The following is an 11745-nucleotide window of genomic DNA, read 5'->3' as shown; positions in this document are numbered from 1 at the left end:
CGTCAAACAGCTGTTTGAAATGGAATGAAACCACGCCAGACTATCCAAAACTGGAACCGAACGCCCCCCCAGAACTACACATGCTGGTTATTGTGTTTCGCAAAATGTTCTATGGGACGTCTCGACTGAACATTTTCGTTTTTCCCACAATTAGAAGTTGCCAGTATTAAACACATTGGTGTTATCAAATGTAAAACATATAATTAATAAATGGGTGAAAATCGCTTGTATCCATAATGCGCAGCATTAATACCCACATGCAGCTCATTGTTACTTTGTAATTCTACTCCACTAGAATTCAGAGGTTAACCTGGTATTTTTACTCCACTGCACTTATTTGAGTTACTTTGCAGATTCTGATTAATGATGTGAAATATAAACAACCCTTAAATCAGACTTTACTTACACCTGAGTAAAATTCAGGGAAGGTGATTGTCAAGTGCCAACAATCAGGAGAGATATTTGATAGTTGGTGCTTGAGAAGACTAAACATGTATCTGCAATTGACATGAATGGAAACGAGTAATAAAGTATATTCATTACTCATTATTCTCTATTAATAATTAAAGACTGTATATTATGGCTATTTTGCACATCCCTTTCAAGATTTCAAGATTTTCAAAGGTTTATTGACATATCATATACACAACCACGGTGTAGTTATGCAATGAATGAACAACTTGGGTCACAGGTTCCTCAACAAGACATCTATCAATATGTGTGTACCTCCACCATTAAACTGTCATATTCTGCACATTTATTATTCTATCTACAATACATAAGAGTATAATTAATATGTATAATATCAGTTAAAATAAGTGCTTCAACATAGTTAACATTGCAGGAAAGCAATATATTAGACGTTAAGTACTTTGTCAGGCTTAATATTTATATGTAGATAGATACCCCCAACGTTTTTTTCTTATTTAAAAGAAGACCTTAATCTGTTATTTAATGTTTAAATAAAGGTTAATTCGTTTTTCTGTTTTGCACCTCCTCCTATTAATATCTTTGTACATCCTGCACTAACCTGTTTTATTGTAGAGATCACTTATAGTATCTTCTTGATTTTTTATATTCTATATTTCTATATTTATACTTTCCCCCTATGAAAGTATGTACTCTTAATAATTTTTTTAACAAATATAACACATAAAAACAATAATTCAATAACGTGCTTTAACCACTAGCCGGTGCACACAAGGTACACACAGCCATAATAACTTTGTATTATTAGTGTAGGACACTTGTACAACATCTGAAGATGTGTAGTTTTATTCATGCTTTCACATAATTTTACAGAATATTGCTATACTATTTCAGACTCAGTATTTACATTCTTACATTCAAAGAAAATCAGTAATATCTTTAAAAACTACAAGTCCTTTTATATCAGCTGTGCACCGTTATGGTGTAAATATAACCTATCTGTGAATTAGATCAAATGTAAAAGTCAGCCGAATTAGCGTTGATACTGCAAGGAGACGTATTGTGTGAAGAGAAATTGAAGATGTTGTTTAATTGTTGATATATTTATATTATCAAGTATTCAGTTTCGGCGGCATTTCTTCAGTTTTTCCAAAGGTCTTCTCATCAGGGCTCTATAAATAAAGAACTATGGCAGATCTGTAATGTAATGCAGCCGAACCGTGTATTACAATGCCGTTATGTGATGACTTTCAAAGATTAAAGCAAGAGCACTCGGAATTAAGTATTATTTTATTCTTTTAAAATGTTTTCCAGATTTCATATCATATAAACACCAAATCCCAGCATGCATTGCGGCTAAAACATCCAATCAGCGAGCTTAAACCATAGCTGAGGATCTTGGGTAATCGCTCGAAATGCCTACGTCTGTTTCCGGTTATTTTTATTTTGAAAAGTTCCTGACGGACGCCAAAAAAGCCAGAGATTATGGAATTAAACCAATAAATAAAAGCAAGGATAATTGTGTGTTGTTGGTGAGTAAATAACAGTGTGTTATTTTGAAAAGAATAACAAATTAGAAGGAAAAAGATTTAAAAAATACAGATTTCAGTATCCTGAGGCTCTGAGCCCCATTTATTTTCCTCACAGACGGAAACAAAAGTCCGAAATTATACGATTTAAAATAAAAGCAATAATTGTGGCTTGATATTGAGTAAGAATATGTTTTTATGAACCACACAGCTTCCGGTCTTCCACGACCCGACCGGAGAAAAAGACGTGCTGCAGGCACGAAACACATTACCAGTAGAAATACATTGCTTTTAAAATCGTGCTGTGCAACACGAAAAAAAGGGGAAAATCGTGTTGGTGAACACGAATCAATAGATTAAAAATCGTGTTGGTGAACACGAAATGCCATGAGACTGGGTTGTTCATCCAATGGCTGTTTTGAAAGCAAGAAGGGGCTATCCCCATTAGCTGCGTCAGATGTCAATCATTTAACATAAACATAAATGTGTACTTACTGAATGGGTGTATCCAGTGGAAGGCGATTCCCGGAGAGCTTTCTGAGAGATTTGCCAGATTTTTTTTTCTTTTTCGTGCATTCAAATCAAATCAAGTTTTATTTATATAGCACATTTATAAACGATTTTTGGTCGAGCCAAAGTGCTGTACATATAATAAAAATAGCCTACAGTAAAGACACTTTACAGCAAATACAACAGCACAGATTGTTCAGAATATCAGTATGAGAAAAACATTCCTTAGAATATTTGCATTGCGGTCAATACAATTTGAAGGGACGACCACAAAAAATGCCAGGCTCATAAACTGAAAACAAATAATGAACTTGTACCACACTGTGCAGCAATTATATCCTAAAGGTCATCTGACTGTGGGAGTAAGCTATCACTTTCAGACTCAAAGGTGCAAAAAAATAATGTGGACGATTGTTTGTTGGAAAAATTACTTGCATAGTTTGTGCAAAGAAATCCATCCATAGCAAAGCGTTGTTATTAATATTTATAAGTTGATAGTTTCAATACAAATTAAAAAATGGTAGGGTTGTGTTGAAATCTCTTAGCTTCGCTGTAACTTCTCCCACATTGTCCCACACCAACATACTCTTTGTCCCACATCTGGCTTTATTGACAACTGGTCACCCTACTTACTTTCCACGACCAGAGCATTCATATGGTTCTGATTAGCACAGGTTTGAGGGTGCTTTTTCATACAGAAAAATCTGCAGAACCTGAGGCACAGGGCAAATTAGAAAGTTATAAGTGCCCTAACATTGTTTCACAGATTTGTAATACCCCGCAGTACCTGGTTGTCAACAAATCACAAGACTCATTCTCAGGCACATTTTTATTATCTGGAGCTTATAGACATGACTTGCATTGCTTCGAATAATTGCCTCGTGTATCATTTACTTTTCAAATATTTCCAGATTATAGTACACCCTTATTTCCAAGATACATTCAGTGCCCTATTGTAGTGTAGGCACACTGTGCATGGCATGCTCTGTGCCTTAATTCACAAAAATAAAAAGGCCCAAAGGCTCAGGTTCTGAAAGAAAAGCGGAGGTGCGTTCCATACAGTGCAAAGATGGGGGCGGAAGATGCTGAATTCACACTGTTTTCAGTTGTATGAATCCAACGCAGAACTGTATCATATTCGACAATGAAAAGCCTCTCCAGTTTTTTTCTTTTTTTGTGCGGGCCAATTTAACACCGTTTCCTGGGCAACAGGGAACGGTGTCAACACCCGCAGGTAGCATAATTGTGTTCCTCCTACATTAGCATATGTGTTCTTGTTTTTGTTCCTATTTTTTGGATCTGTAGATGGAAAAAAATATCAAACATCCCCTTTTTTATTATTCATTCATTAACCAGGATTAAATATATTTGTGTTTTTTGTGTCAATTGTTCATGTTATTACATTCATTTTACTCTTGTGTTGTGGATTGAGATTGTGAGGTGACAAAAAATGTTGTGGTGTTGACCACATTTGAACTGGGTTCCCCAAAGTGTTTGTCACTAGTTATGTTTAGTATACAGTGGTGCAGGAATGGGTCCTAAACCCCGGGAATGAGTCAGCATTTTAACATTCTATGTATTTCTATTTGAGAATTACACAGATAAATCATTTCTTTAACCATATTGCTCAGAAGACATGCATACATGCAGTTTGTGTAACACTGGAGATTATGTACATGTAGTACCGCTATCTAATTGTTCTGAAGTAGAACTGTACGGTGGCCAACAGGTGTAAGCGCAATACAAGGGCCTAGAACATTTACAAATATACAAATACAAATGTGCCATAACTACAAATGCTGCACAATTTTCCTCTAATTGGAGAAGATGTTTCTTCATTTGCATGTGTTTTGATACATTTGTGTTTTTATATTTGCATCGTTTCTGCATCAAATTGTTCCTGGGCTATAGCGCGTTTGTACCTGTCGACCACCGTAGAAGGCCTAGGAATGATTATACTTTAACACCCAAATAGTCCTCAGCAAAATAGAATACAGCACATTTCAAAACAGATTGATGATATTTTGTATTCTGTATTATTCTCTGCTCTAATTCTGTGATTGAATCAAGATTGTTCAAATATTTTACTTTTGAGGACCTCCAGTTTTAAATACTGGTTGTCCTTTTAATTCAAAAGTGAAACTAGTGTGTACAGACATTTTGGGAAACACACACAGAATCCCTCCCCTGTGCTGATCCCTCTCCCTGTACTGTGATTGACATGGTAGAACAATGGTGGTAAAAAGCGTTGTGGTCTCCGTGGATCAGTAATGCCATGTGCTCTGTTTTTGCAAAATGTGATTTGGAAGGTTTAGTAATAAAATGTAGTGAAGGTGATAAGAAAGAAGGTTGGACTCAACTCGTTCAGATGGCGTGTGTGGGGAGGTGTAAGGCAGTGTGTGTGGAAAAAGTTATATATATTCTTGTTTTGGTTATATTGCGTTACACAGGTTCTGGAAACACATGCTTTTAGTCTTACAGACTCACCCACACACAGTCACTTCTGCCATTTCAAACTATGCAGATAAAGCAAATCAAGCTCATCCAGCACTGAGTTCACCCAAAGTGACAATAACCCAGTATGACCCCAGTTTAACAGTGCTGAAAACATTTATATAAAAAAAGATATATAGCTATAGTATATATTTAACATAAACAGTTTTACAAACTGGCAATTACATCAGTCTGAGTGGTTTTGAATATTGGTAAATCTAACATTTAAAGGGAGACTCCGCCAATGAATGATGATGGTGTCATCATGCTGCTGTGGTTTGGGATTAAGAAATATAATTTCCATTTTAAAGTTTGTTAACCTAAGGATATTCAACTTTATCGAGGTGCAATACTACATTGCTGACACATGCATTACAATAAATCAAACATACAGAAACAAAAATGTATTACACATTACCACTACCTCTGAAACATGATGTTATGTGGAACACAAATACAAGACTTTTTTTTATTTTAAGCATAAAGATTGAAAGCAGAGGAAACTTTGTAGACTAACAGAAATGTTAGCCAACATCTTGGTAACGTGAAGTACTTATTCTGCGCCACAAATGCACAAAGTCATTACAGCCTAATTGTTTTCAATAATGCTTCTAAGAAATACGAGATGAGTCTACTCCTTTTTACAGGAGGAAGACTGTTTCCTTGTATTTCCACCCACAAACAAAAAGAGAGTGAAACGAGAGGTAATATGCCGGCATTACTTATTTATTATAATTCTCATTATAATAATAAAAGTAATCCTTATAATATTTGCCATGGTTGTTGTTGTAATTGATCAATGTGATACTGCAGTGCAGGAAATGTATTGACATGTATTAGAAGGTCCAGGGCAAGACTGAATCAGTTTTAGGATGTGTTTGGATGATGTAATGTTCACAAAGAAAGGCTGCTTCCCCTCATCAAAGCCTGTCAGTCACACACCAAATATATCAGTTGGTGTTCAATATTTTTAGAAAAAGGGTAAATGTTGGGTTATAGTTTGAATAAGAGCCAGTTTATGATGCTGATAATGAACTAGTAACAGAACTAGGCCAACAATTATAACCAACCTCCTGCATTACATAGCCTTATTAGAATTGACCATTAAAGAGGACAAAAGTCAGACAATTACAGAAATGTTCCTCTGGACAGTGATTTGCTAGTTTTTTTTTTCACCTGTCTGAACGTCATTCAGTAACTTTAGTCCAAGTCCTCCGCAACCTGTCTTTTAAGCTGAATAATGCTCCCCAGTCTGATGGGAACATTCAAAAAGAGCTAAAGAAAAGGGGTTTCCAACGTAAGCATTTTTGTCAGACAGCATGCACCTGTTGTTTGTCACGCAATATCTGGGTGACATTGATTTTTGATCTTGATGCCAGATGGTTGGGGTATTAAATTAGTAACTAATTTCGTTTGGCTTAACATAACTATAACCAATTATAGCGTGATACATTCTGACGGTTCAGCCCAAAAATCTAAAGGTTTTCCTTTAAACTCTGGTACTATTTATCAATGTTGTTTTGGTGTGAGTTGTTTCATTGAGTGTTGGACATATCTACCGTTGAGACGCCTGCCTTCTCTTTTACACCAATCTAATGGAACTAGATTTTCAAATGTATTTTTATGGAGGTTGAGCACCACACCATGTGCCATCTATTTATATCAGCAGACATCTCTACGACTAGTACAATTAAAAAACTAACAATTGAAAGTTCTTTAAAATATAAATAAAAATACTAAAAACGACTTTGTTAAAAAACAAGACTAAATATAATTTGTTTCATCCACGACTGCTAATCAACTACATTAATAATGCCCTGTTTCAACCAAAGAAAAGAGACTTAACCTTAATTTACTCAGATTTGTGCGTATAGATCCTGTGACCCACAGACAGATCACTTCATTTAGCATTTCTGTAATACTTTATATTCTTGACTTGGCCATGGGTTAAATCATCATGATGACATTTTACATGTAGCTGTAGCTAACGTCAACGTGACTGGCAGGCTTTGGCTTTCAGACCGAGTCGTGGCTGTGACTCCAGTGCAGTAGTTCAGTGCCTATACTAAATGTGAGGTCGTGCCTCGACTGTAAATCCTGTTCTACAATAAACTATTTTGACATGCTGTCTGATTCCATATGTACTGCGTACTCTTTTTTTATTCCAGCATCTTCTCGTGGTAAGAAGAGGAGAATAAAAGACCAGAGATAATGAGAGGAAAGAGCATGCTAGCGTCTATATTCAAAGAGGTGTATCTGTGACTGTCATCGTCAAAATGTCACCTGATCAATAATAGATGAAGCTGACATCAAAACCCACTTCAAAAACGCAGCGCATGGATGGAGTGCTCATATAGAGAGGGACAAATTAGAAGGAGCACTTCTCTTGCACCGTGGTCCATCCATCCATCTTATCCCGCTTATCCGTGGTCGGGTCGCGGGGGTAGCAGTTCCAGCAGAGAGCCCCAAACTTTCTTTTCCCTGGCGACATCAACCAGCTCTGACTGGGGGATCCCAAGGCGCTCCCAGGCCAGCGAAGAGATATAATCCCTCCACCTGGTCCTAGGTCTACCCCTTGGTCTCTTCCCAGCTGGACGTGCCTGGAACACCTCCCTAGGGAGGCGCCCAGGTGGCATCCTAACTAGGTGCCCGAACCACCTCAACTGGCTCCTTTCGACGCGAAGGAGGAGCGGCTCAACTCCGAGTCCCTCCCTGATGACCGAACTTCTCACCTTATCCCTAAGGGAGACGCCAGCCACCCTGCGGAGAAAACCCATCTCGGACGCTTGTATCCGCGATCTCGTTCTTTCGGTCATGACCCATCCTTCATGACCATAGGTGAGGGTAGGAACGAAAATGGCCCGGTAGACAGAGAGCTTTGCCTTCTGGCTCAGCTCCCTTTTCGTCACAACGGTGCGGTAAAGCGACTGCAGTACCGCTCCCGCTGCTCCGATTCTCCGGCCCATCTCACGCTCCATTGTTCCCTCACTCGAGAACAAGACCCCGAGATACTTGAACTCCTTCACTTGGGGTAAGGACTCATTCCCTACTTGGAGTGGACAGTCCATCGGTTTCCTGCTGAGAACCATGGCCTCAGATTTGGAGGTGCTGATCCTCATCCCAGCCGCTTCACACTCGGTTGCGAACTGATCCAGTGAGTGCTGAAGGTCGCAGACCGATGAAGTCATTAGAACCACATCATCTGCAAAAAGCAGTGGTGCAATCCTTAGTCCACCGAACTGCAGACCCCCTCCCCCACGACTACGCCTCGAAATCCTAGCCATGTATATTACAAACAGGATTGGTGACAAAGCGCAGCCCTGGCGGAGGCCAACCCTCACCGGAAATGGGTCCGACTTACTGCCGAGGACCCAGACACAGCTCTCGCTTTGGGAGTACAGAGATTGGATGGCCCTGAGTAGAGACCCCCTCACCCCATACTCCCGCAGCACCTCCCACAGTAACTCCCTGGGAACTCGGTCATACGCCTTCTCCAAGTCTACAAAACACATGTAGACCGGATAAGTGTACTCCCAGGCCCCCTCCAGGAACCTTGCGAGAGTAAACAGCTGATCCGTTTAAACATTTCTTAAGGGAGTTTATTGTTCACTGACTATAATTAACTTCAGCAGGCTTTTTCCCCCTCTTGATCCAAAGCATCTTCATACTAATATTATTGTGAAATACAAAATTGCTTTATACTCACGGGGACACAAGTAAAGCAAACCTACCAACAATGCCATGTTTTCTTGGGTACCTAGCCAAAACAAATTAAACAGTGCAGGAATAAAGTATAGAGTACTTTTTACCTTTCAAATGTTTCCCCTTTTCTTCAAAAGAAGGAGCTTTACATCTACACTGCATCTTCTGCTCAGTAGATACAATTCCAGCAGCTGTCTGCTTCTGCCACCTAGTGGTGTCACAGCTGTGTGTGTGGTGTGTGTGTGTGTGTGTGTGTGTGTGTGTGTGTGTGTGTGTGTGTGTGTGTGTGTGTGTGTGTGTGTGTGTGTGTGTGTGTGTGTGTGTGTGTGTGTGTGTGTGTGTGTGCGCACACGTCTGTGCGTGTGCTATGTTGTTGGCACTTAAATGTTTTTACACAGTCGCTCTGCGGGAACTTGCCTCCCTTTTTTAAAAACCAAACCTAAGACCCCATATTGTAAATCTTTACATTGTCCAACAGGAAGACGTTATGCAACAATTTATTTTTTAAATTGTAAATCCTGTACATGTTGCACATTTCTGCTCCATGCTGCCTCTTTTTTTAATCAACATAACTCTCAAATCTGAATATATAGTATGTTGCCGTATTTTATTATATTTTACTGCACTCAGTTTCCAACATAATTATAACTTCAGTATTATTATTATTATTATTATAATTGTAGTAAAAGTACCCATTATGCATTAGGCTTATTCAAGATGGTTTATCATTTGATATGGCGTTACTAGAATGTATTATTAACTTAGCTGGTGGAGGTTTCAGGCTGGATTTCTTTATTATGTTGGCCTCATATTTTACAGAATGGTCAGTTATTGTTTTATGTAAACCTCCATCTACAAAGTCATAATCAAACATAATTGACACATGAAATTGACAATAAGGAAAATATGATGTACTGTTACACTCTTACACTATCTCCATGTTTCACTGATTGTCTCCCTGGTGTTCCACATTTTTTAAATCAGAGCCTGCAGTGTGTGGCTGTGTTTCTGTGTGAGGAGTTGGGTTTAGTGTCCAGTGTTAGAGGATGTGCTGCTAGGAAGTTGTGTTGTTGTTGTTGTTGTTGTTGTTGTTGTTGTTGTTGTTGCACCAGTGCTGCTTTCCGTTTTCAAGAAAGTTGGCCTTACTTGGGCTTTTGAACCATCTAGTGAGCCCCTTCAATAAAAGTTAATAATCCTTTATCACAGATTATTTTTCCCTGGTTTATTTAATATTTGTGTCTATTCTCTTATCCGTATTGTGAGAAGTAAAAATGTATACAAATAAAATACAAGAAATAGAAACACTGAAGCAGAGTAATTCTACTTAGATACAGTGTTTGACAATTGTTCACAGACCTGAAAAAGTGTTTTAATTCGCCAGTGCACCTGTGGATGTTGTTGCACCAAACACAATTTAGAATTAACCTACAGAACAAAAACAAAAGACGAAACAATACACTACTTAAAAATTAAACTTTAAATGCACAATATCTAATTTTCTACCACTAGGAATCTCTCAATCATCACAATACAGTTACTGGCGATCAGTATCATGTGATCAAAGTGTGTCACTGCAGTCAGTTCATAGACTGTTCAAAGTATGTTTTTCCTTTTATGTCCAAATGACATGATTAATCATTACCTCACTTGTTAGGCGAAACACATCCAGCCAATTTCAATTGCACCTGACATTAGGCTGTGTGAGGTACAAGTACACCTGATGTCAATTACTTCAAAACGTTAGGATAAATTGAGCGAGAAAAAAAGAGGGAAAATAAATAAAATTAAGACTAATTTAGCACCCTATGGTATTGGCATCAGCTGACCATGTGTGTGTGTGTGTGTGTGTGTGTGTGTGTGTGTGTGTGTGTGTGTGTGTGTGTGTGTGTGTGTGTGTCCATGTCTCCATTTGCACATGTGTATGTGCCCCATGTACCTGTGTGTGTGTCCATGTACCAAGGTGTGTGTGTGTGTGTGTCCATGTCCCCATGCAGCAATGTGTGTGTGTGTGTGTGTGCCCCCCATTGTGTGCACTTGTGTGTGTGTGTGTGTGTGTGTCCATGTCCCCATTTGCGTGTGTGTATGTGCCCCATGTACCAAGGTGTGTGTGTGCCCCCGTGTCCCCATGCAGCAATGTGTGTGTGTGTGCCCCCCATTGTGTGTACTTTATTAACAGGACCATTTTCTCTTGAGAAACTCACAGTTAGAAGCTGACACTCTGAGGTTTCCTGAGAAAACATCCGAGGCAGCAGTGTGTGACATCAGTTTCCTGCAGAGATAAAGTCTTGGTTTCTGAAACGCGGCCAGAGGTTTGTGGCTTGATTTCTGCTAAGCTAGCTCTGCTCAGAAGCCCCTGGTTGAGTCAGTTAGATGTCATCTGTGATCGCCTCGTGATAAATATGCGGTTCAAAAACTCCTCTGCATGAAGCACACACAATCTGATCCAACATTCAGAATGATGTGCATTTAATATTCAACTGTTCAATGAGTGGGGGGTTAAACACATATATGAAACCTCTGTTCAAAGTTTCTTCTTTGGGTTATTTTACAAGACAGAACCAAATCTCAAATATTTTCTAGCACTATTAAAAATAGTAATGTTTTTTGATTAAAGACAAATAAAAATGATAAAAAGTGAAGCTTTTACAATGCTTCTACATTATCCGCATCGTACATAAATACATCGTCCATGTATAACACATCATTTCCTACCCTACATACATTACCTTTATACATTTAGCTTGACTTGCAGTATTTATGTTCGGCTAACTCTGAGTTAAATTGTACATTAAAACTTGATTGATGTAGTTTTAAATATCAATAGCAATTATAGCATGCACATATGTTTTATATTGGAACCATTTATTTCGCCTAAACAATTGAGTGGATTATTAGCAGCTTGTTTATCATTTAGGTTAAATACAAGAATATATGCATTCTTTCATATAATGCATTATATCAACAGATTAAAACAGACACGTTTATACACGTACACTGTATGTGTTGATACATTTTAAATGGTTGCAATATTTTACAGCTATTTAAATACATTGAAAAATGTTAATCATAATTTATGAAATGC

This window comes from Gymnodraco acuticeps, unplaced genomic scaffold, assembly GCF_902827175.1.
Source record: "Gymnodraco acuticeps unplaced genomic scaffold, fGymAcu1.1, whole genome shotgun sequence".
Lineage (NCBI taxonomy): Eukaryota > Metazoa > Chordata > Actinopteri > Perciformes > Bathydraconidae > Gymnodraco > Gymnodraco acuticeps.
The sequence above is the reverse complement of the archived record's forward strand: the minus strand, read 5'-3'. Positions refer to the sequence as shown.